Below are 27,072 nucleotides of genomic sequence, written 5' to 3'. Positions count from 1 at the left end.
TGTTACACACACACATGCCCTAAGGGCATGTGTGTGCGCAACATGTAACTTTGAAAAATGCACAAAAGTGCATTTTTCAAAGTTTTAGCAAATTACCACGAAGTTCAACTTCATGGTAATTTGCTTCCCCTATTAGCGAAATCGCTATTTTTTGGGGTTTCATGCATTGCATTTAAGGAATCTCAATTTGGGATTCCTTAAATGCAAGAGCAATTTAAGGAATCGCTATTTAGAGATTCCTTAAATTGCGATTTCTGAATTTGGGATGATGCATCCCAAATGCAAAAATACTGGGAGCAAACGGCCAGATTCTGAGAATCTGCCCGTTTGCTCCCGGTATTTTCTTTGATGCATCTGCCTGTAAGAACATTAAATTACTGTTAAACATAGCAAAAACATAGCAAATTTAGTAGCAGAGAGCAAAGAAATGCAGAGTCACACTCATAGATGTTCACAGCAATAACATTACTTAAAAGATAAGTAGAAATTTATGGATACTGTTACTTAATGTTGTTGTACTGGTCCTGTTGAATTTGGGAAGTTGCATGCATCAAGCCATTCCTCTTATTTGCGGTACTCCTCCGTTCCATCTGATGCTCCGTCGATCAATGTTGGTGACCAGAAGAAAACCTGTCCACTGCCAGCCTGGCGGATGCTGAATTGTGGGTCGCTAATGTGAAGCCTGACTTCATCCTTTTTTCCATTGCACAGGGTGAAAGCCGCCCTGTAAATGTTGATGCAAAAAAACAGGAAGTGATATTAAAACACCACTGAGAAATAAATATAAGGTACGTACGCTGTGTAGTGCAAAAAGTCACACTTTCAGTTTCAGAATCGACAGTACAATAGTTTCGAAAGGGCGTACTCTGAGTCTTCTTTTGAAGGATAAATAGGTATGGGCGAATTTTGCGGATCTTTCCCCTCAAGCTAGGTGTAGTGTAACTACGATTTTAGAACAAAATTAGACCTTCCCAGGAATGCTCCCAGACCCTTAAACACAGACGCTAAAATGTAGAATACCCCCAATCAGACCACAAAAAACGTGCAATACTGCTACCTGTCTGAGGCCTAGTGGAAAATGGTGTCAAAAAGTACTTTGGAAGTAAAGTAGGCCCAAATCCCCCCTTTCCCACTATGGATTTTCTTCAAACCACTTGCAACCAAAATTAGAGATTTCTCGACAAGTGCTCCAAGAGTAGACCCCAGAACCAAGTTGCCAAAATCTCGAACACCCCCAAACACATGCAATACTGCTAACCCTAACGAGCCCTAAGTTCAAAATAGTGTCAAACGCTTTCTTCATCTAGGCCCTAACTCCCTTTTGCCAACATGGATTTTCTTCGAACCTCTTGCAATAAAAATTATCACATACCCAGCTTTGCTCCAAGACCCCAAAACCCACCCACAAACACCAGGAACCACCCCAAGCAGGCCCCCGAAAACAGGAAAGTGAACGAAAACTCTGAAAAGTTAAAAACTTTTTCACCATGGATTTTATCCAAAACACTTTTTTCGTTATTAGACCTTCCTAGCAATGCCCCCAGATCCGTCAACCCAGGCGAAAACAAGTTTAACTCCCCCCCCAAACATCCAAAAAGCAAAAATGGAAAAATTGCCACTTTGACAGCTCTGCAGCTAGGCCCTAACTCCCCTTTGCCACCATGGATTTTCTTCAAAGCTCTTGCAATCAAAAGTATTCATACCCAGCGTTGCTCCAAGACCCCAAAACCCACCCACAAACACCAGGAACCCCCCCAAACAGCCCCCGAAAATGCAAAAGTGAGCGAAATGCCTGAAAAAGGAAAAACTTTTTCACCTCCGAATTTCTCCAAACCACTTTTATCCTGTATTAGACCTTCACAGCAATGCTCCAGACCCGTCAACCCAGGCGAAAACAAGTTTAACCTCCCCAAACAGCCAAAAAGCAAAAATGGAAAAATGGGCACTTTGACAAATTTCTGCATAGTTCTCATATCACTCCGTGTGCGCTCTGCAGCTAGGCCCTAACTCCCATTTGCCACCATGGATTTTCTTCAAACCTCTTGCAATCAAAAATATCCATACCCAGCGTTGCTCCAAGACCCCAAAACCCACCAACAAACACCAGGAACCCCCCCAAACAGCCCCCGAAAACGCGAAAGTGAGCGAAATGCCTGAAAATGGAAAAACTTTTTCACCTCCAATTTTCTCCAAACCACTTTTATCCTGTATTAGACCTTCACAGCAATGCTCCAGACCCGTCAACCCAGGCGGAAACAAGTTTAACCTCCCCAAACAGCCAAAAAGCAAAAATGGAAAAATGGGCACTTTGACAAATTTCTGCATAGTTCTCAGATCACTCCGTGTGCGCTCTGCAGCTAGGCCCTAACTCCCATTTGCCACCATGGATTTTCTTCAAACCTCTTGCAATCAAAAATATCCATACCCAGCATTGCTCCAAGACCCCAAAACACACCAACAAACACCAGGAACCCCCCCAAACAGCCCCCCGAAAACGCTACAGTGAGAGAAATGCCTGAAAATGGAAAAACTTTTTAACCTCCGATTTTCTCCAAACCACTTTTATCCGGTCTAAGACCTTCACAGCAATGCCCCCAGACCCGTCAACCCAGGCGGAAACAAGTTTCACAATCCCAAACAGGCAAAAAGCAAAACCGCAAAAAGTGAGACTTAGAAAATTTCGGGCCTACCTGGAATTCAGTCCAAATGCGCTGTGCCCTAATTCCCTTTTCCAACATGGATTTCCTGAGAAACAAATGCAATCAACATTAGACTGTGCCAGCAGGGCTCCCAGACCCCAAAACCCACCCACAAAATCCTAGAAGCCCCCCAAACAGCACCCCAAACACAGGCAAGTCAGCAAAAACGCAAAAACTTTTTTGCCATGGATTTGGTCCAGAACACTTGATTCCGATATTAGACCTTCCGAGCTATGCCCCAGACCCCTGCAGCCACCCGCCAAAAAGCAGAACACCCCCAAACAGGCAAAAAGCAAAAATGGGCCTACCTTCAATTCAGTCCAAATACGCTCTGCAGCTAGGCCCTAATTCCCCTTTTCCACCATGGATTTCCTGAAAAACAAATGCAATCAACATTAGACTGTGCCAGCAGTGCTCCCAGACCCCAAAACCCACCCACAAAAACCTAGAAGCCTCCCAAACAGCACCCCAAAGACAGGCAAGTCAGCAAAATGGCAAAAACATTTTCCCCATGGATTTGGTCCAAAACACTTGATTCCGATATTAGACCTTCCGAGCTTTGCCCCCAGACTCCTGCAGGCACCCCCCAAAAAGCAGAACACCCCCAAACAGGCAAAAAGCAAAAATGGGCCTACCTTCAATTCAGTCCAAATACGCTCTGCAGCTAGGCCCTAACTTTCCTTTTCCACCATGAATTTCCTGAAAAACAAATGCAATCAACATTAGACTGTGGCAGCAGTGCTCCCAGACCCCAAAACCCACCCACAAAAACCTAAAAGCCCCCCAAACAGCACCCCAAAGACAGGCAAGTCAGCAAAAGCGCAAAACCTTTTTCACCATGGATTTGGTCCAAAACACTTGATTACAATATTAGACCTTCCGAGCTATGCCCCCAGACCCCTGCAGCCACCCGCAAAAAAGCAGAACACCCCTAAACAGGCAAAAATGCATAAATGCAAAAACTCATACTTAGAAAATGTTCAGCCAACTAGTCAACATCGGTCCAAACGCGCTCTGCAGCTAGGCCCTAACTCCTCTTTCCCACCATGGATTTTCTTCAAATCATTTCCAATAAAAATTATGCTATCCCAGCAGTGCTCCCAGACCCCCACACCCTCCCCCACAAATCTAGAACACCCCCAAACAGCTCCCTAAAACATGCAATACTGGTATATTCAAAACATGGCAAATTGCGCTGTTCACAAAACATTGCTGTTTTCAGCACTTCCACTACTTTGATCCTCTTGAAACTCACCTGGATAGTTACTTGTTCCAGCGATTCACAAGAATCTCAGCAAGGCAGAACACAATCGAACCACTGCGCTCTTTGAAGAAGAAGAAGAAGAAGAAGAAGAAGAAGGTCTACAACTAGTTTTCACTTAGTTTTCACCCAAACACATGCGCCCGCAAAACACCCAAAAAGGCCAGAATTCTGCCAATTCTGGACCAAAGAACACCAAACTCCCCTAAAACATTGCCAACATCATTATGAATGAGCCTGCATTGGGCCCGAGCCCTAGAATCAGCGTGAACCATACCAACTTATACCCAGGCACCCTAGTAAATCGCACTGAACCCTAAACCATAGATATGCTTTGTCTGTCTGTGTCAAAGAGCCTAGGTATGCTACATCAGAAAGATGCTTCACTCAGTGGTGCCTGCCTTGACCATCTGCATGGCCCTGCCACAAGCATGGGCCAAAAATCCTTTCCGCTCAAGAATTTGCGATTTTTTGTTACTTTCGCGAGATTTGCGAAATACCGAAAAATAGCAAATTTTGCAAACATAACAGATGGTTGGCCCAAGCTTGAGGCAGTGCCATGCAGAGGGTCAAGGCAGGCACCACTGAGTGAAGCAACCTGATGTAGCATACCTAGGCTTTTTGTCAGACAGACAAAGCATATCTAATTGTATGCAGCAAGCCACATAGCCCCAATTTTACATGAACTGCTGTCTGGAGAGGACCCCACCTGGCATAACAACAACAGTACACTGCCTCGCCCTCTACCAATAAATACCACAAATAGACAGACATGTAGTCCAGCTGTAGTAGTTGTTGTAGACTTATTTACCTGTTTGCCACTCACAAATTGGCCATAGTTCTTCCGTAAATCGAGGCTGATGATCCATCCATCCCAGTGAGTGACTGTAAAGAAAAAAGGTATATTATTTAAGCAATCATCAGGGTATATTGGGAAGTGAGTCCGCTCCAAGGACATTTTGCATATTTTGTGAAATGCAATATAGTAGCCCCTGAATTTGAAGTACAATTTTAATTAAATAAGGTAAAAAAAAAGAGTTGTTGACATGAGTTACAATTACTGTGTGAAGGATTAAATAATAACTAAGACAAGACATATGAATCATCATTTCATGCAAAAAAAACAAACAGCAATTGGTTTCATCAGAGCCAGACAGCCATTGCTGTCCAGTGCATGCCATCTGCTCAATTATTCATTACCTGTTCTACTTTTTGTCCGCATCTTCTTCGGAAAGTGAGGGCCCACAGGGCAGCCTCTCATGTCAATATCAGAAGTAACTCTGTCAGCAATCAGCAAGCATGTAGTCAGTCAGCAATGTCAGTCCCACTTGAGGGGTCTCGTCGTAATCCATCCATCTGCCTTGAGGGAAATGAATAGGGGGAGTCTGGAGGAGGAGTATGAAGGAGCATGATTGAGTTGTGAACCTCAGGAATGCAGACTGCAGCACCTTCAAATCAATAAGAAATATAAGATGAAGACAGTGCTGGTGATGGACTTGTTGTGATTAGGTGATTAGAGTTTTGTTGTGGTAAAAGTTGCAAAACAAAGAAAGAAACACAGGAATAAAAGTGAATGAGGACGAAAAAAAGGAAGTTATTTTCAGGGCTCGGTGTCAGGGAAGTAGAGCTCGTCCTCAAACTCCATGAATTGAGACGGGAGTAGGTCAGGTAACAGAGAAGAACTTCTGTCACCTAAGTCGGTGTCCTCTTCTTTATGCGTGCATTCACGTACTTTGTAATCTGGTGGTATGAAGTTCTGTTTCATCTTGATCAGTGTTAACCTCTCCACATTTTTGGCCGAGATGCGGGTCCTTTTTGAAATTACCATGGCACCAGCACCACTGAAAACGCGTTCAGAAGACACGCTTGCGAGTGGGCAAGACAAATAATTTATAGCCAGGTTGGTGATCAGTGGCCATAGAGCCATTTTCCTGTACCAATATAGCAATGGGTTCGTATTAACAAAGACCTGTGTTGGGTCATCCAGATAGGCCTGCACCATCAACTCAAGGTTCTCCACGGTTGCTCCACTTTGCATACCATCTGTGGCCTTCTCAGCACTGGAACGAGCAAACCATTGATGAGTTAGCCAATCTGCTTTCGACAATATTATGGCTGGGCCTGGTGCAGGTGAGGCTGATGATACGGTTGCTGCTGGTGTCGTTAACGGCTGTGAGGGAAAGTTACTCCCTTCGCCCACAGATTCAGAAGCGGAACTTGACCCTGGATCACCTGCTGATTCAGTTGGACTTCTGACGGCTCCTTGAATTTTCTGCCGATCTTTTTCGAACCGACTGGCTGACACAGCTAGCCAATGTTTGCACTTTGAAACATCTGCTTCATCAAAAGGAATGAATGCTTTGCTGGCCACTGCCTTTTTGTACCGTGGATCCAGAATAGTGGCACAAATGTAATGTTGTTCTAAATGTATGTTTTGAATCCTTTCATTGGCAACTAGGCAGCTTAACCACATCGATGCTAGTGTTATTTTCCTCCTGTGCTGAGCTTTTGGTTTCCCCATTGTTCATGACGAGCTCAGCTCGTCATGAGTGTATGGAGGTGTACACCATGACGAGCTGAGCTCGTCATGAGCGTCCAAGGAGTTAATAGGTTCTCCGCCAACAGATATGCAGCTTGCTTTCCAACATCATCTCTGAGCATTGAAGACACCGCCTTCAGTTGGTGCTCTAGCATGACCAACCATGGGATAGCTTTGCTCAAAGAACAGTCCCCCCTGCTGACTTCACGCGTGAAGGACGAAGCATGTCTGTCAGGCTTTTACCTAGCTGCCATTCCTCCAACTCTAGCCTCATGTATTTCATAGCAGAACCTAGTGTAAAGATATAGTCATTGATTACCATGCACTGCTCAAACAGACGCTCAAGCATGTAAAAGGTTGAGTTCCAACGTGTTGCCACCTCCTGGATGAGTTCTATGACTGGCACTTTACGTACATGTTGAATGCTTCTCAGCTTCTTCCGGGCCTTAAAAGAATGGCTGAAATGAGTGCAGATTCTTCAGCAGGTGGTCAGTATTTCTTGACTTGGTTTTCAGTTTTCGAAAAATCTTGAACAACCAGGTTTATACAGTGCGCCAAACACGGCACTCTGAAATATTCACCATTATGCATGGCCTTAACTTTATTACTGCCATTATCCGTCGAAACATAACCAACTATGCGATTTCTTGGTTGCAGCCATTCAGAGACCTTACTGTTAAACTCCCCCAAAATGTTTTTTGCAGTATGAGTTTTCTCCATGTCAAACATGGCTAATGTTGCATGTTTCCGAGTATCTTGAAAAACTGTGTCCAGGTCAACAACTGCACTTTGCTTGTCTCTAAACCCTGCAAAAGACCCTGCAAAAGAGACTCAGTGTGCAGTGATGCACATGTGATCAAGGGCTTGGCAACTGGTCCACATGTCTGTTGTCAAGTGGATAGTGTGAACAGCACTCTTCTGCAAAGCTGTCCCAATCACCTCCAGCACATCTTGATGTAGTGCTGGAACCGCAACTCTGGCAAAATAGGACCGGCTAGGAACCTTCCATTTAGGGCAGACTGTTGCCAGTAATTCTAGAAACCCCACCCCTTCCACGAAAGAAAAAGGGAGAAGGTCCAGCACTAGCATTTTAGCCAGCTTTGCGTTATACAGACATACCGTTGGGAGGTTGCGTTCAAATGGCGCCTTCGATCAGAACATTCCGCGAATGGTGGGCTGGATCATTTTGCGCGATGATGATGATGATGAAGTCTTCAAACCAGTTAGGCCCAGTGATGTAGTTTTTCACATTGGTGTCCCTCCAACACTCTTAGTGTGCCTCATAGATGTTGCAGGGGTAGAGGGTGTGGGCGATACCACTGGAGTGATGCTGCCAGGGGTACTGGGTGTACCAGAAAAAATGTCTGTCGCTTTTTCACTTCCCCCTGCACGATCAGATTCTCGTCATCATCAGATGCAATATGAATGGATACATTTGGATTTGTTTTTCTTTTGCCTTCCTCGATCTTCCTCATGTGTGTTTCCCAAATGATAGTGTGGTGTTGCTTGAGATGACCTCTCTGGCCTCCGGTACCATAGTTGGTACCAAGCTTACCCCGCCTAACACATGCTTTACAAATCAAACAAAGGACCATGTTTTCCGCCTTTGCGCTAACAGTAAAGAAGTCCCGAACTGGGGACTGGTGATGTCTGCTGAAGGTGGAGGTGCTAATTTGACTTTCAATGCCAGATGAAGTGGAGGATGGGTGTGGCTGAATTTGTTTCTGTTGTTCACTTACAGCACCACTACTTGAGGTTGAACTGGATGGAGGTCCATGCCGGCCCTCCTGACTAAAAAAGATGGAAGCTGTAGGTCGTGTTGGTGTTGTAGTTGGTGTTACCAGTGCCACGCCGCCCATATCCCGCTCAGCAGCCATTCGGGATAGGGTGAAAATATCTGTCTGCTGCATGCCTGCTGGGGCTGGAGTGACAATGGTGATGTCTGGGTCATCGTCAGACTGGTAAGCAGCAGCAGAAGAAGCACACTTCTTGTTTGTCGTCATCAGCCATAAGTCGAAGCTTTGTGGGAGCCTTCCTTTTAGGCTTAGCTACCTTTGTCGGCTCATGGCGTGACTCTCTCTCTTAGACTGCATTGGTGGGTTCCAATCAACAACAAGATCATCTGAAGGAAGGGGGCTTGAAGAAGAACTTGTAGTAGTAGTAGTATCCCTCCTTGACCTTTTTCTTGCTGGGGATCTGGAAGACAATGGATCATCATCAGGAGGAGTGGCTTCCTCGGATGATACTTCCTCTTGAATATAAATTTCCTGATGTGCCCCTACTTCTGGAGGAACAAGCGTTGTAGGCAGTTGTGCCGCTCCATGAACCTCTAGTTGCACCTCCTCTCCATGCACCTGTCCATGCGCCTCTCCTTGCGGCTCAACTTGCACCTCTCCTTGCGGCTCTACTTGCGGCTCTACTTGCGCCTCTCCTTGTGGCTGTACTTGCGCCTCTCCTTGCGGCTCTACTTGTGCCTCTCCTTGCGGTTTTACTTGCGCCTCTCCTTGCCCATGTACTTGCGCTTGTACTAGTTGCACCTGTGTTTGTGGCTGTGGTTGTTGAACACTCTTCAGCTGAGTTACTCTCTTGTGATGAGCCAAGATCACTGGTCGATGGTGATTGAACAACCAAAGTGGCTGCCACAGCAGCACTCATGTTCTTGGACCTAACTTGGCATGGTGGCACTGAGCCCAATGAAGCGGAGGTGCTGCTTCCAGCTTGGTCCCCGGCGGACACCGCTGCTGCAGTAGGCGTAGTTTTTTTTGTTCCCGAAATAAAGATGTCGGTGTGCACACCAGTCTCCTTGGTAGGTGGTGCAACTTGCTTCTTCTGCTCCTTCTTACTGGCAGTGGCACTCGCAACTTTTTTCGCTGAGGCGCTACGGCCAACTTTCTTTGGGGCCATCTTCTTGAGAAGTCAGAACAGCAGGCCGCAGTTGCACGAGTTGCAGAGTTGTCTTGTCTGTGGCCACACATGACGTCACGTGATGTTGTGCAGCACACACCGTTGCAGGACTTCTTCCTGGCACTGGTGGTTCTCTTGTACACCTACAAGCAATGGAAGCCAGAGGAACATCAGTTATACACCCCAGAAAGTCAAAAAACAATAACAAATCACCACAATCCCATGCCATCTATGCCCTCAATGATGTTTAAATTCAAGACACCCCACAGAAAGACTAGGTCCATGCACCACTGAGTACCCCTTGAAAGCAAGGCAACCTGGGTGCAGGCCTGAACACACTGCCTGGCTTAAATATGGCCCCTTGACCCCCACCACATGGCCAGACCCTGCCTGTACCAGGCCTCAAAATGGCGCCCACCCACATGGCCAGGCCCCAACAACACCCCAAAAAGTCGAAAAACACTCAAAAATCACCACAATCCCATGCCATCCATGCCCTCAATGAGGTTTAAATTCAAGAAACCCCACAGAAAGACCAGGCCCATGCACCACTGAGTACCCCTGGGCATAATGGTTGAAAGCAAGGCAAAGTGGGTTGAGGCCTGAACACACTGCCTGGCTTCCAAATGGCCCCTTGACCCCCACCACATGGCCAGGCCCTGCCTGTACCAGGCCTCAAAATGGCCCCACCCACATGGCCAGGCCCCAACAACACACCAAAAAGTCAAAAAACACTCAAAAATCACCACAATCCCATGCCATTCATGCCCTCAATGATGTATAAATTCAAGACACCCCACAGAAAGACTAGGCCCATGCACCACTGAGTACTCCTGGGCATAATGGTTGAAAGCAAGGCAAACCGGGTGCACGCCTGAACATGCTGCCTGGCTTCAAAATGGCCCCTTGACCCCCACCACATGGCCAGGCCCTGCCTGTACAAGACCTCAAAATGGCCCCCACCCACATGGCCAGGCCCCAACAACACCCCAAAAAGTTGAAAAACACTCAAAAATCACCACAATCCAATGTCATCCATGCCCTCAATGATGTTTAAATTCAAGACACCCCACAGAAAGACTAGGCCCATGCACCACTGAGTACCCCTGGGCATAATGGTTGAAAGCAAGGCAAACTGGGTGCAGGCCTGATCATGCTGCCTGGCTTCAAAATGGCCCCTTGACAGCCACCACATGGCCAGGCCCTGCCTGTACCGGGCCTCAAAATGGACCCCACCCACATGGCAAGGCCCAAGAACACCCCAAAAAGTCGAAAAAACACTAAAAAATCACCACAATCCCATGCCATCCATGCCCTCAATGATGTTTAATTTCAAGACACTCCACAGAAAGACTAGGCCCATGCACCATTGAGTACCCCTGGGCATAATGGTTAAAAGCAAGGCAAACTGGGTGCAGGCCTGAGCACACTGCCTGGCTTCAAAATGGCCCCTTGACCCCCACCACATGGCCAGTCCCTGCCTGTACCAGGCCAAAAAATGGCCCCCACCCACATGACCAGGCCCCAACAACACCCAAAAAAATGAAAAACACTCAAAAATCACGACAATCCCATGCCATCCATGCCCTCAATGATGTTTAAATTCAAGACACCCCACAGAAAGACTAGGCCCATGCACCACTGAGTATCCCTGGGCATAATGGTTGAAAGCAAGGCAAACCGGGTGCAGGCCCGAACACACTGCCTGGCTTTAAAATGGCCCCTTGATCCCCACCACATGGCCAGGACCTTCCTGTACCAGGCCTCAAACTGGCCCCCACCCACATGGCCAGGACCCAACAACACCCTAAAAAGTCAAAAAACACTCAAAAATCACCACAATCCAATGCAATCCATGCCCTCAATGATGTTCACATTCAAGACACCCCACAGAAAGACGAGGCCCATGCACCACTGAGTATCCCTAGGCATAATGGTTGAAAGCAAGGCAAACTGGGTGCAGGCCTGAACACACTGCCTGGCTTCAAAATGGCCCCTTGACCCCTACCACATGGCCAGGCTCTGCCTGTACCAGGCCTCAAAATGGCCCCCACCCACATGGCCAGGCCCCAACAACACCCCAAAAAGTCGAAAAAACCACTCAAAAATCACCACAATCCAATTCCATCCATGCCCTCAATGATGTTTAAAGTCAAGACACCCGACAGAAAGACTAGGCCCATGCACCACTGAGTACCCCTGGACATAATGGTTGAAAGCAAGGCAAACTGGGTGCAGGCCTGTTCACACTGCCTGGCTTCGAAATGGCCCCTTGACCCCCACCACATGGCCAGGCCCTGCCTGTACCAGGCCTCAAAATGGCCCCCACCCACATGGCCAGGCCCCAACAACACCCCAAAAAGTCAGAAAAACACTCAAAAAGCACCACAATCCCATGCCATCCATGCCCTCAATGATGTTTAAATTCAAGACACCCCACAGAAAGACTAGACCAATGCACCACTGAGTACCCCTGGGCATAATGGTTGAAAGCAAGGCAAACTGGGTGCAGGCCTGAGCACACTGCCTGGCTTCAAAATGGCCCCTTGACCCCCACCACATGGCCAGGCCCTGCCTGTACTAGGCCTCAAAATGGCCCCCACCCACATGGCCAGGCCCCAACAACACCCCAAAAAGTAAAAAAAACACTCAAAAATCACCACAATCCCATGCCATCCATGCCCTCAATGATGCTTAAATTCAAGACCCCTCACCGAAAGACTAGGCCCATGCACCACTGAGTACCATGGGGATAATGGTTGAAACCAAGGCAAACTGGGTGCAGGCCTGAGCACACTACCTGGCTTCAAAATGGCCCCTCGACGCCCACCACATGGCCAGGCCCTGCCTGTATCAGGCATCAAAATGGCCCCCACCCACATGTCTAGGCCCCAACAACACCCCAAAAAGTAAAAAAAACACTCCAAAATCACCACAATCCCATGCCATCCATGCCCTCAATGATGTTTAAATTCAAGACACCCCACAGAAAAACTAGGCCCATGCACCACTGAGTACCCCTGGGCATAATGGTTGAAAGCAAGGCAAACTGGGTGCAGGCCTGAGCACACTGCCTGGCTTCAAAATGGCCCCTTGACCCCCACCACATGGCCAGGCCCTGGCTGTACCAGGCCTCAAAATGACCCCAACTCTCATGGCCAGGCCCCAACAACACCCCATCAAATCGTAAAACACTCAAAAATCACCACAATCCCATGCCATCCATGCCCTCAATGATGTTTAAATTCAAGACACCCCACAGAAAGACTAGGCCCATGCACCACTGAGTACCGCTGGGCATAATGGTTAAAAGCAAGGCAAACTGGGTGCAGGCCTGAGCACACTGCCTGGCTTCAAAATGGCCCCTTGACCCCCACCACATGGCCAGGCCCTGCCTGTACCAGGCCTCAAAATGGCCCCCACCCACATGGCCAGGCCCCAACAACACCCCAAAAAGTCGAAAAACACTAAAAAATCACCACAATCCCATGCCATCCATGCCCTCAATGATGTTTAAATTCAGGACACCCCACAGAAAGTCTATGCCCATGCACCACTTAGTACCCCTGGGCATAATGGTTGAAAGCAAGGCAAACTGGGAGCAGGCCTGAGCCCACTGCCTGGCTTCAAAATGGCACCTTGACCCCCACCACATGGCCAGGCCCTGCCTGTACCTGGCCTCAAAATGGCCCCCACCCACATGGCCAGGCCCCAACAACACCCCAAAACGTCGAAAACACTCAAAAATCACCACAATCCAATGCTATTCATGCCCTTAATGATGTTTAAATTCAAGACACCCCACAGAAAGACTAGGCTCATGCACCACTCACTACACCTGGGCCTAATAGCTAGTGAGGCTTTACAGGCAGTCCAACATTTAAAAAAAAAAATCAACATATAACAGTGAGCTAAAATTCCATGACATAAATGAGAATTAAGTTTAAAAAAATCACAGAAACAGTTGTATCATGCACCCATTACTAACCCTGGGGCTACTGGATACTATGGCTACCCACCACAATATATATTTTGTTAAAGTTGTGAAAAAAGTTTTATAACTGTAGTTGCCTCAACAGCAATGCCCCAAACAAACAACACCAGCTTACTTGTAAAATCTCAAGTCCAAAAGTTATCCAAACTGAAAGTCCAAAAAGTCCTCAAATACAAATATACAGCAGCAGTCACAAAAAGTAATCCTTCCAGCTCCACAGCCAAATGAAAAGTGACCAGGTCAAGGACAAAGCACTGGGAGGAGCCTGTTGGACAGGAACAGGAAGTTGGAGACTCTGGGGCACTTCCTTCCTCCCACCCCACCCCAAAAAATGGACTCCAGCACCAAAAAGTGCAGCCAAATGTCAATCTGAGGAGTTATTCTGATCAAAATCACAATTTTCTCAAGGTTAATGCTTCCTGCGGTGGATTTCTTGTGTAGAATCGCAATTTTTGCAATTTCGGGAACGCGAGCTGTTCAAATCTCCCGCCGGAAGTCAGCTGCGCGCCGCATCTACGTGTTCGGCATTCTTCACTCCAGCAAAGCGTGATCGTGGGCCTTTATGACGTACTCGCGTTGTCAAACTCTCGCTGTGCAAGATGGCAAGCCGCGATAACGTAATTGCATTCGAAAAACAACTCGGCGGAGTCAGAATCACGGTAAGTCAACGCTGCGCGCGCGATATTGTATTTTTCAAGCGTGACCAAGCAAAATAATTAGTAGCTTGCGAATTTGCAGATTATTGGGCAAATTTGCACGATTCGCGGATCGCGAAATCGTCAAAAATCCGCAAATTCACCCGCCAAACGGATTTTACGCCCATACTTAGTCACCAGCCACTTGGACAATGGCAAAACACTCTACGCAGGAATTACCAAACCCCTCTTAAAGAGATGGCAGACATTTCAGAACTCAGCTGCCAGAATCATCCTTGATCTTCTCAGAAGGACACACAACACCCCTCACCTGAAGAAACTACACTGGCTTTCCATTCACAAGAGATGCTAATTCAAGATTCTGACTCACTTCTATAAAACCCTGCACAACCAAGGACCAGCAACATCAGCCACCGCCTGAGCTTCCAGCAACCCTCGAGACATCTGTGATCAGCCTCCCTCACCCCTGCTCACACTTCCCGTATCTACCAAAGCAACAGTGGAGGACACTCCTTCTCCTATCCCACCGTGAAATCCTGGAACAGTCTCTTCTTCCATCTCTGGACCTCAACCTCTCTTCAGGAGTTCAGATGGAGACTCTAAACCTGGTTATTCAACTGAGGCCACTCAAGCAGCTTGGAACCTAGCACTTGACTACCCCCATGGGTGATTAGCTACACTTTACAAATGCCACTTGATTGATTAACATATCACAAGCTAGGGTCGGGCAAGACAAAGGCATCCACTATTTGGACCAGTTCAGACCTGAAGAAGGTAGTGCCAAAACCCCTGTTGTTATGTAAGCCATACACCATCATGTGGCTCCCAAAACCCACCAGACACAATTCCCATTTGTGCACTATGTCCCCACAAACACACTCACCATACTTGCACATCTTCCACTAGTATCATCATCAACATACCATTCACTAGAGTACACACACCATCCATATCAAGCCATCCTGAAGTCATGCCATTCAATGGACAATGAGTAATAAGCCAAACCCCGAACATCACTGAACTCGTCTTGAAATACAAACTAGATGCTGCCTTCATCATAGAAACCTAATTCACATTCCTCTTCACACATTCTTGATGTTCCCCTCCCCTTTGGCACAGGATCCAACACAAAGACCTCACATGCAAAACTGTAGGTAGACCTGCATTCATAGACAAGTTAAAGTGGTCTAGCATTATATTCAATGTGGCAATCTCCAAGACGTTTAAGCTTCTCTCCTACCACTTTCCTATCTCAGCCTGCAAACCAGCCTCCTTTCATCTCATTTACAGACCACCTGGAACCCACAAGGATTTAATATGAGACATATCAGACCAGAACCATTCTGACACTCCCACCCAACCATCCTCAGAGATTTCAGTCTGCCAAGTGACTGCAACACTAAAACTGTGAAACAAGCCCTTAATTCACTACTCTTAAAATAAAACATAACATCACCATCCCACCTCACTTCAAAAGTAGGCCATTGGATGCCATCATCTCTGCACCTCGCAACATCCACTGCCTACTTTTGGCCGGGACTGATCATCTTGCTATCCCCTTCCCTATCATATATGCCACATCAGCACTCAAAGGACTACAGAAGAACATTCCTCTCCTTCAAAGACAAACATCTAGAACAACCTCAAGAAGAGATAAACTATTCAAACACTTGCAGCTCTCCCTAGAATTCAACATCCATCTAAACATCTCCTACACCACTCTGTAGAATCACATACCGGTATGATTCTCTGAAACTTCATGCCTCCAACCCTAAGCAATCAACATCTGAGCACACACAAAAAATTACAAAAACAAGTACCCCATATGAAGACAAAAGAAGAAATAGGGAAAATTAAACTATTAGCAGAGCCTTATCTTTTTGGAAGCACTGTTATTCGTTCATCAACGCAGCCATATGCACCTGCTACAAAACTACTATCAGTCCGTAAATCAATGGAAGCAAAGCATTCCTTTATGTCATCAGTGTGTCAACTCCTTCCCAGAAGCTGATATCCCACCTTCAGCTGACAGATGCAACACTGTTAGTCTTTTCTTCACAGAGCAAATCTACAAAATCATATCTAACCGTTTCGACAATGACATCTACACCATAGCATAAACCTATAAGCCTCAGAACCAATTGGTCTTCCTACAACAAAATCCTCCACTCATAGATCTCTCCAAGATTCTGAACTCACTCAAAGCCATTTCTACAAAGATTGCTTGTTTCAGTCCTACTTCAGCAATTTTATACAAGGGAAAGCCCTTACATGCCTTCCCCATATTTCCAAAGCTTCAACAACACATGGCGCCTTACTGGATATCCTCAATACTGGGTATTGGGTATTTCTTTTTAAAACAAAATACTGGATTCAGCCAACCTAGCCCATTTCCATTCTATAGCCCATTTCTCATTTGTTGAAAAAACATCGAGTAGCCAGTTGCCACTCAGTTACATAATTCAAGACTATCAACAGGGGTTCTGGTCATGCTGCATTACTGAAACAAACATCCTTCGCTTACTGAAAGATGCCCACTTCCTCAATGACACAATGCTTCTTACCCTCTCTTTCTGCTTGACTTCTCCATATCTATCTAAAATGCTGCCCATCCAACATTGATCAACACCCTTAAAATGTGATTGGCTTTCACCGGTACAATATTAAAATGATCAGCATACTACCTCGGCATCTGACAGCAACGAATTCAGGAAAGAATAATCAGGTCCCAGAGTCTCCATGGCAGCTGCAGTCTCAACTTGAGCTCAATCTTGTCACCCACCATTTTCAACTTTTATATAGGACCTTTGGGAGTCATCCTTCCAGAGAGCAACATCAAAATCCACCAGTATGCTGACGACACACCCCATTCTTTCGAAATCTTCTCTGTAAAGGACACAGAAACTCAAAGCCTGCCTACAACACATACAAACCTAGAAGTATAAACCCTTCCAAGATTGAATAAATGTTCTCTGATTCCGTCTTGATTCTCCATCTTAAACAAAATGAGATTCACACCCCAATTGATGGCAGGTTAAATCCCATGTATTCAACCTTGACTCAAACACCTACAACCAAGAACACATTACCAAATAGACCAAAATAACACACATACAACTCTCCTGAAATTGTAAAAGCTTTTCTTACAGCACAATACTTGAGAATGACATTTCAATGATGGTAGATATTGGGTTATTATTGAGGGGGGTGATGACCCATCTTAAGTAATGACCACCATCCCTGTTAGGGTGAACCACTAAAATCACCAAATTAACCCAAGCTTAACACCCTTGTAGCTGCAGCACAGAACAGACAGGCTTATCTTAGAGACAATGTGTAAAGTACTTATGCAGTACCAAAACAGTAATAAAGTCAAAATACAACACAAGAAAAATCCCAAATAATTTACAAGAAAAGAGTATATTTACAAAAAATACATGACAAAAATCCAACAAGGGGAACTTCTGAAAGGATTTTTAATTTAAAATGAAAATAACACCAAAAAGCATTAAATGCAAACTGCTGTCAACTGGTGTGTGTGACATCGGGCCCAAGCTATATTTGAGGCTGACCGCGAAGGAGCATGGTTTGGATACAGAATACAGGCTTGACCCAGTCAGAAGTTCTACCTTGGAACTTAGACTGAATTATATGTTGTTGGTAAGCATATTCCATACATCAATAAACAATAAACAAGCGATTCCGAATGAATGTTGTAAGCAAAGCAAAAGATGTCACAATTGTGTTTATGAAGAACCCTCACTCACCAACATAGTTGGTGACATGTGTGGTAAATATTTCATTACCGTCCTAATTTCTATGCAGGTAAGTACTTATAAAATAACTCAATCGGAAAGAAAGACGCAGAGTCCGTGGTGTTAGAGTTCTTAGGGGGTTTATTCCTTAAAAAGGAATGGTTCTCGAACCGGATATCGGGTTCCTGACACCACTGGGGTTCAGGAAGGGATAGAGCATACTTTATTGACAATACATAACTTTTATACTTAAAGCTCATAATGTTAATCAATGCAGAAGGCGTAACAGCTGAGAGAAACAAGATAAGAGCACACACGTGTTAGCAATACGTAATCAGAAGGCGTGAACTAGGCGTGCTAGAAACGTCACAAAAAAGTGTCACAAGTGGGTGGGTACGTAGCAGAATCTTGCAATGTCAGCAGAAATCTGGGGTCTGGATGCGCGCGCTGCTGCATGACGTGTGATTGACGTGAAGCTGGAGGGTGCAGGGGGCTTGATATTTACACTAGAGGAAAGAGACAGAAGTCTGGCATGTCAGATCAACTCGTTCCTATATCATATCTGATATCTGATGTTTGGGAACCATATTATCTAGAAGGAAAGGTCTCTTGGGCAGAGGCTATCCTATACTTGACTATGAATGCGTGCATATGTGCCTACGTGTCTGATTGTAAAGCGAGGGGGCCATGGGCCTACCATGGTAACGGGAGCGGAGCTATGAATTACTTGCATGGAGACAGAAAGGCCGGGCCCTTTACTCTGCAGCTGAGGGGTTGTTTATCTATTCTGCTGGACTGGAATGTGTTTTCGAGAAGCTGAGCTTGGCTATACTGATAACGTGAAGGTAAAATACTGTCTTTGGCAGGCAAGCAGGCTGAGCCAGGCTCCGCTCGCCTCGCAGGAAGTAGGACAGAGTTCACGGGGGGGCATCCCACGTTGCAGTTTCAGGAGGCAGAGATGACTTTGAAAGGAGGCTTGATGACAGAAAACAGGGCCTAGCTCGCACAGAGCCAGAAATACGTGAAAGTGCACCATACAAAGACGGTGGCAAGGCATACCTAGGAACGGAATATCCGACCCATTCAGGGTGGATCCGAAAGAGGACATGTTATCGTTGGACGCAAATGTATTTGCGTTTTCATAGCTGGCACAGGAGGGAAGTTACATGTACTTTAAGCTCGTACATGGAGACGGTGGGGTACACGTTAGGGAACATTTCTTGACCATAAAATGTATATTTCCTCATTCCCTCCTTGTTCCCTACGGACCCTTCATGATATATCAATCTTCATTAATCCATTTATGTGTGTAGTTAGTATCATCTGCTCATCCTTTTTCACATGGGATTTAGAACGTTGACTTGAATGGGGAGTGCAGGATGTGGCGCACAAGCCGCAAATCGCTGGCCCACATTGTAAACATAGACAGCAACTGAATACTATAAGTAGTATTATTCCAAGGAGTGACAGTATTTTCCATCCCCAAGCTGAAATAGTATTCCAGAGCCAACCGGACCAAGTCCAAGTGCCTGGATTCTGATGTATCTGACTAGCTATCTTGTGGAGACGGGTAATAGCCTTATATACGGACGGAGCATTATCTGGAATGAAAACACAGCAAGCTGACCCGAGGACCTTACAGGCTCCTCCTCGATCGGCCAGTATGACGTCAATAACAAGACGATTTTGAAGAACGACAAATCTTATAGCAGACTGTTCCTCAGTCAAGTTACCTAGGGCGGAAGTAGTCTCTTTCACTACTGCTTCGAGAGTTCTGGTCAAGTGACGGATAGACTTACTATTAAAAATAGCTCCTAAATAGGGAAAGAAACCTTTATTGAAATCTGTGTACTGTTCCCATGCTGTCTCAGTGTAGTCGACAATTGGGAGATCTCTTTTGGGTCTGTGAACTAGACGGGAATTTCTATGATAATCAGGTGGAGCCAGGAAAACAGGTGGCAGTAAGAATCCAATGTAACAGGTCCCATCCCAATCTAGTGGCAAACGTATGTATGCTGTCTGACCACAAATGAAATAGGAATGACGTGTAGCTTTGAATGTGGACTTGCCCTTATCACTAAATTCGACTACAGTAGTACATTTACTATGACCCAGGTGTACGGAACCATTCTTTCTGACACATAATTCACCTTTGACTGGTAGTACTGACATAGTGGGCAAGTCTGGCTCAGTTTCGGATTCAACATTCAGAATCATGAGGTTAAGTGTAAAATTTCCTAATCCATATACTTCATTTTCTAGATCAGTCCCTGTCCTTTTGGGAAGTCCCTCTTTGTCAGGATAACATATTCTATGCAAGACTGTATTCAGGTTTCCCCATACCCAGTTACCCTGATAAACTACGGAATTTGAATCTAAGGAATTAATCAAACTAAACCAGGCTCCACATGAACCATTGTGTGTGAACGGGTACGGGAAGAGGGGCAGAACTCCCCTGTATTTCTGGTAGGGAGGGAGTCGGCCACATATCCAACAATTAGTAGCGTTGCTGGTCTGATGAGAGTGATGTAACATACTAATGAATGTATTGTTGCGCAGCGCAAGTCGGTAAGACAACTCGTGAGGGGGTAACTCACTAAAAGAATGCTCGGCAGTGTTATTAGAAGAAGAATGTGCACGTGTAGCAATAGGAAAATAGATATGCAAAATTACACTTGTGACAATAATAGTGAGACTTAAGGAAAACATAATCCATAAGGTAACAATACAGTAACTTTTGAGAGATTTGTAATATCGTTGCTTCTTGATCTGTTTCTCTCTATCTCTCTCTCTATTGGGGTTTAGGGGATACATGTCAGAAACTATTTAACCGATTCACCTAGGGGAGGACTTAAACAATTAAACTGTCTGACTTGCTAGACCGCAACTTTAATTTATACTCTTCTTGCGGAGTTTTCTCTACCATGGGAAGTTTAGAGTCATTAGAATCTGGGCAGTCCTTTGAGGGGGTGGAAGAGTCAGTCTCTGGCAACAGTTCATTACATTTTTTAATATGACTCGTATGGATCCACCCCTTACGGCCCTCAACCTTGATTGCAGTCCTCGTGGTCAGAAGGACGAGCTTCTGCTCCTGCCAACGGGGCTCCAGCGGACTCCTCCTGTCGAAATTGCGTATCAGGACAGTATCTCCGGGACGGACATCGTGTGGCTTCACATCAGTGTTGTCGGGAAAGGCTGCGGCAACCTGTGAACGACATGATTGGAGTGCAGACATCAAGGAGGCAAGGTAATCTGTCAGCATATTACAGTCAACATCGGTTATTTTCTTAGGCATGGGCGTCCCCCACATATTTGGTGGCCGGCCAAAGACCACCTCATACGGGGATAGTCCTGATCTCGAATGTGGGACCATTCTCATATAGAATAGTGCAACTGGCAGGGCGACTATCCAGTCGACCCCTTTCTCTTTACATATTTTAGCAAGACGGGTTTTCAGTGTCTGATTGTGCCTCTCTACAAGGCCAGCTGCCTCGGGATGTCGGACGCAATGGAATTTCCACTGATATCCTAGCAGGAGTGAAACCTGCTTCATGAGCTCGGATGAGAATGGCTGTCCGTTATCTGAGTACACGATACGAGGCAAGCCGTACCGTGGGAAGAATTCTCGAACCAGCTGCTTGGCAGTGGTAGGGGCAGTGTAATCTGGGACTGGATATGCTTCGGTCCAACGGGAAAGTGCACAAACAACTACGAGGACGTACTTGAATCCTCGACAACGTTCCATCTGGATATAATCCATCTGGAGGACTTCAAAAGGGTGGTCGGGAGGATGAAATCCACCTTGCTTTTACAAGGTGGCGCTTTTACCTGGATTGAACTGACAACAGATCATGCAAGTACGCACTTTCTGTTTTGCTGCTGCTCGTAAATGTTTGTTGAACCAGAGATTCTGTAAACTGTCTAACATGGCTTTTTCTCCCAGGTGTGCTGGACTATGTGCTGTATTTATTATGACTTGAACCATAGAGTCGGGGAGAAACCATGTAGATTTTCCCTTTGTCATCCATCCCTGATCTGTCTGGATCCTGTTCGGGCGCCAAATTAATGTGGTAAATATTTCATTATACGTGCTATGATTGTCAGCCCATTGTACTGCTGACCGGGCTAGTTCTTGTTCGTCCATCGAATTGAGTACATGGTACCCCATTCGTTCTTGAAGAATTTTATCGGTAACTTGAAACAGATATTCAGGAGAACTCGTTTTTGAGATGCCAGAGAGAAAAACTCTCTTGCTTTCTGGACGAATGCCTTTCTTAAGGTAATTTCCCTTACCCACATACGCTATCATTTCTTTAGCCGCGTCATGTTCCTCTGGTTCGTCCTCCTCGGAGGAGTCATTCCTGTCGCTATCTCTTTCCTTTTCTTGTTCCTTTTCGTGTATTTCTATTACTGCTTTTCTGATTCTTCTGTACATACTTGCTATACAACTCTGTTTATCATGATTTCCATCGGCTATATTCTGACCCCACTTGTTTAGTGCGTCCATCTCGTCCTTGTCTACTCCAGGCCTGTCTCGTTCTCTTATTAAACAATTTATGAAGAAGCGTAATATACAACCTTGAGTGTCGGCTTTCTGGTGAGCCAGGGCCTCTTTAATACTGTCAGGATCTTCCCCAGTCTGGACAAAATGATATATTCTATCTAGGTGTTCAGTCATTCCTGGAAATAACACTAGGTAATCTGTAACTTTTCGTAAGCGTAGTGATGCTAACAGCATTCTATCGTCTTTACCGGGTACTGGATCGTATCTGCAAATTGAAAGGGGTTCTTTAAGCATATCGTAACTTGGTGTTCGAGGTGTACGTTGCTTTAATACGTCCCTAAGGTTTAATCTGTGTGTTTGTGGCGGGGTCTGGTAACCTCCTGTCGCACCTCCTGAGGCGGAGGCTTGAGCATTGTTTGTCTGTGGAGTCTGTGTGTGTAACTGAACTTGTCTTTTACCAGGATCAGGCCCAAACGGATTCAGTGTATTAATCTTAGGTGTGGGAAGTGGTGGAGGAACAGGTGGTACAGGTTGTCGAACGGGTGAACTTTGTTGCGGTACGGGCTGGGCATTGTCTTGGAGTGGGTTGCCACCTCCGTCACCGTCAGTAGGCGGTACGTGGGTACGTGGGTTGGTGTAAGCGGGAGCTACATCGTCTAGATAGGAAGCAAGGAATATGTCTTTGGTGATCCTGTGACTTACTTTAGTTGGAACCAATGGTGGCGGCAGATCTTTCGGTATTTCTGGAGTGGCCTTAGGCAAACCCTCGGCCACTAAATACATGCCGTTTACAAGAGTGTTTCGCATGCGGTCTACTTGTTCTGCTTTTACTCGGATACCTTCAGTAACGAATTCGTTTTCTCGGACTTCATCTGACTCTTCTCTATGTTTTTCTGCTTTTCGGAATGCTTTTTCTGTACGTTTATGCGATTCTTTACGCCACAATTCTATGGCATCTTTCTGGGATTGTCTGGCTTTCTTTTTCCATAGCGCTTCCTCTACTCTCATGATGCACTCGGCATCCCATGTTCCTGTAGCAGGCCACCTGTGTCTCTCTTCTAGGTGCTTGGTATAATCGGCCCATAAATCTAGATACAGTATGGCATCCAAGCCATGCTTATGGTACATAAAATTTCCAGGAGTGTCCCTAGGGGGGACAGGAATTTCTTCCTCTAGTATCCCTTTCCTAGTTCCTATCTGTCTTAATTTATTGAAAAACGGCATCTTGTTACTTGATACTGGACACTCGATACTTGTTACTTACTCTGAACACAGCTAGTTACACAAAAACACAGTAGTGTACATCAAACAGTCACTCATACCATGACATTAATCACATGAAACATTTTGAACACATATGGACTACCCTTGATACCAGATGTACTGCTAAACAGCACAGATACACTGTCTAAAACAGTGCAGACCGTGTTTGTGTACCCAAACCCGTCTTTACCGGATACATAATAATGCACCCGTCTAGATGCGTCCCCAGCAACGGTACTCACCGGGAAGCACGGAACAGAAGGCCTCGGAAAACTCGACTGGACTGGACCGGACTGGACTCGACTCGACTCGATACGTGAATACTTCGGAACTGGTGGGCCTCTTGACACCTCGGACCTTGCTTCTTTCGGCTAGGCTCTGGTCGGGATCCTCCGCACTCCTCACCGCCTCGTCTGGGTGCTGATCGCAGTCTCCGTCACCTCCGTAGGCCTGAGGGAGATACAGGAAATCCTGCGGGTACGCGTAGTTGTCCGTCTTGACTATGGCAGGGGCAAAGGTTGCAACGCACCAACCGGCGCGTGGGGTGGGGGAGGGGTCCCTATTCGGGCGCCAAATAAATGTGGTAAATATTTCATTACCGTCCTAATTTCTATGCAGGTAAGTACTTAACTCAATCGGAAAGAAAGACGCAGAGTCCGTGGTGTTAGAGTTCTTAGGGGTTTTATTCCTTAAAAAGGAATGGTTCTCGAACCGGATATCGGGTTCCTGACACCACTGGGGTTCAGGAAGGGATAGAGCATACTTTATTGACAATACATAACTTTTATACTTAAAGCTCATAATGTTAATCAATGCAGAAGGCGTAACAGCTGAGAGAAACAAGATAAGAGCACACACGTGTTAGCAATACGTAATCAGAAGGCGTGAACTAGGCGTGCTAGAAACGTCACAAAAAAGTGTCACAAGTGGGTGGGTACGTAGCAGAATCTTGCAATGTCAGCAGAAATCTGGGGTCTGGATGCGCGCGCAGCTGCATGACGTGTGATTGACGTGAAGCTGGAGGGTGCAGGGGGCTTGATATTTACACTAGAGGAAAGAGACAGAAGTCTGGCATGTCAGATCAACTCGTTCCTATATCATATCTGATATCTGATGTTTGGGAACCATATTATCTAGAAGGAAAGGTCTCTTGGGCAGAGGCTATCCTATACTTGACTATGAATGCGTGCATATGTGCCTACGTGTCTGATTGTAAAGCGAGGGGGCCATGGGCCTACCATGGTAACGGGAGCGGAGCTATGAATTACTTGCATGGAGACAGAAAGGCCGGGCCCTTTACTCTGCAGCTGAGGGGTTGTTTATCTATTCTGCTGGACTGGAATGTGTTTTCGAGAAGCTGAGCTTGGCTATACTGATAACGTGAAGGTAAAATACTGTCTTTGGCAGGCAAGCAGGCCGAGCCAGGCTCCGCTCGCCTCGCAGGAAGTAGGACAGAGTTCACGGGGGGGCATCCCACGTTGCAGTTTCAGGAGGCAGAGATGACTTTGAAAGGAGGCTTGATGACAGAAAACAGGGCCTAGCTCGCACAGAGCCAGAAATACGTGAAAGTGCACCATACAAAGACGGTGGCAAGGCATACCTAGGAACGGAATATCCGACCCATTCAGGGTGGATCCGAAAGAGGACATGTTGTTAACGTTGGACGCAAATGTATTTGCGTTTTCATAGCTGGCACAGGAGGGAAGTTACATGTACTTTAAGCTCGTACATGGAGACGGTGGGGTACACGTTAGGGAACATTTCTTGACCATAAAATTTATATTTCCTCACATGCTTCATCATTAGGTTCCCACCCGAGGGGCCGAATGCGGATGTGTTACAGCCGAGCGGGTTTCGTTTTGATCATACAGAGAGTGAGCAATCACACTGTGAGCATTAAAATTAACTTTACTTGTCCTAAAAGGTTTTTTAATAGTGGGCAAGTAAGGCAATATTAAAAAAGAGTGAAGGAGGATGCCTTTACTTGTTTAAATGAGAAGTGGCATCCCTGTGGACAAGTGATTGTGGCTGGTCTACATGTTTCAGCCTCACCATTCAGATTTGCGAGGTTTTCTTCAGGACCAGGATTGCCATGGAAGGTATGCACTTCCTAAGGTGCACCCGCTCCAGTGACAAATTAATGCTGCACACTTACAGTTACATCTCTCAGTGTAGTCTGAAATAGAAAACAAATGTACTCTGGAAAAGAAAGTAGAATGTGAAAACATACAGGTCATATCATTGCTTCTTAATAGAATTGCTAAAAAACATTTGTGAATTTACAAACCTTGTGCTGCCAAACGTGCTATACAATTGTGTCAATCCTATAGTGCCAAGTCTGAAGTGCATAAACGTAGCACTATAGCAATCTATCGTAAACGCTTTGGACTAAAATAATCCAGTACTATGATGAAGCCAGAAGTATCCGGTGCACATTAGCACTACATGAAGGTTTCGTCCACCAACTGTGCTTTGAAGGCTGGTGATTATAATGTAATCATTCTTAAAGCATATTCCATAGCTAAGGTGACAGAGTCTGGTTACTGCGAGCATTATGGTCCATCCACCAAATTTAGATAAGGTAACTTTCCTAAAGTACTTTTGCTGTAAAGTATATAATTATTTACGTTCATCAATGAATTTTACTTTTAATGAATATTGAAAAGAGCCCATAAATGGCCTTTTCAGATTTTTCATAGCAGAAGATAACATTAATACATTTTAATTGGCAGATTGCTGTTTTTCAATTTAACAGCCAGCCTTGCTACAGTGAAAAAAGTTTTTGGGAGCAAGTCAATATGTTGACATGTTTAGCATTATATTTCCATAGGTTCTACTTTTAAATACCATGCACCCTATTTTATGGGCTATAAGGCCTACTTAGGGGTGGATTATTCATATTTAAAAGGAAGACCTTTTGGGCTATAAGATATAATTAGGGATCACTTTTTAATATTGAAAAAGAAGGTTTAGTTGTGTCACAAGGGTTATTTTTGACAGGTCAAATTGCAGTTTTACATACTTCTCCAGTCAGGCTACATTAATAGTCCAGAAGCCATGTTTGCACTGCCATTTTAGTTGATGGCCCCAATATGTGCAGTCCTCTATTGACATTTATCTTACAACCCTGGGCACAGTTTTTACCTATAATAGGGACTTGTAGGTACGGTAAATATACTAATTATGGTTATGCTAAATCAACCATATTAAAAGGTTGTACACAGGCACTTTAGCACTGGCTAGCAGGGCTATAGCACACAGTTGTACAGCATGCAAAGACAGATAGGGCACACATCTGGGGGTACACCACACAAAAGATAGTCAATTCTAAAAATCCTCAGTCCTGCCCCATCTAGATGGAGACACTGTCCTACTAAATGGAATCCCAGAGACCACCCCAATTCATCAAGCATGGTCCTAAGAAATGTGGTCACAATACTCCTATACTAAAGGCTCTACACTATCTTCATCTGCAAGCAAAACCATCTTCAAGATCA

This window comes from Lissotriton vulgaris, chromosome 4_1 (assembly GCF_964263255.1).
Source record: "Lissotriton vulgaris chromosome 4_1, aLisVul1.2, whole genome shotgun sequence".
NCBI lineage: Eukaryota > Metazoa > Chordata > Amphibia > Caudata > Salamandridae > Lissotriton > Lissotriton vulgaris.
Note: the sequence above shows the minus strand (reverse complement) of the source record.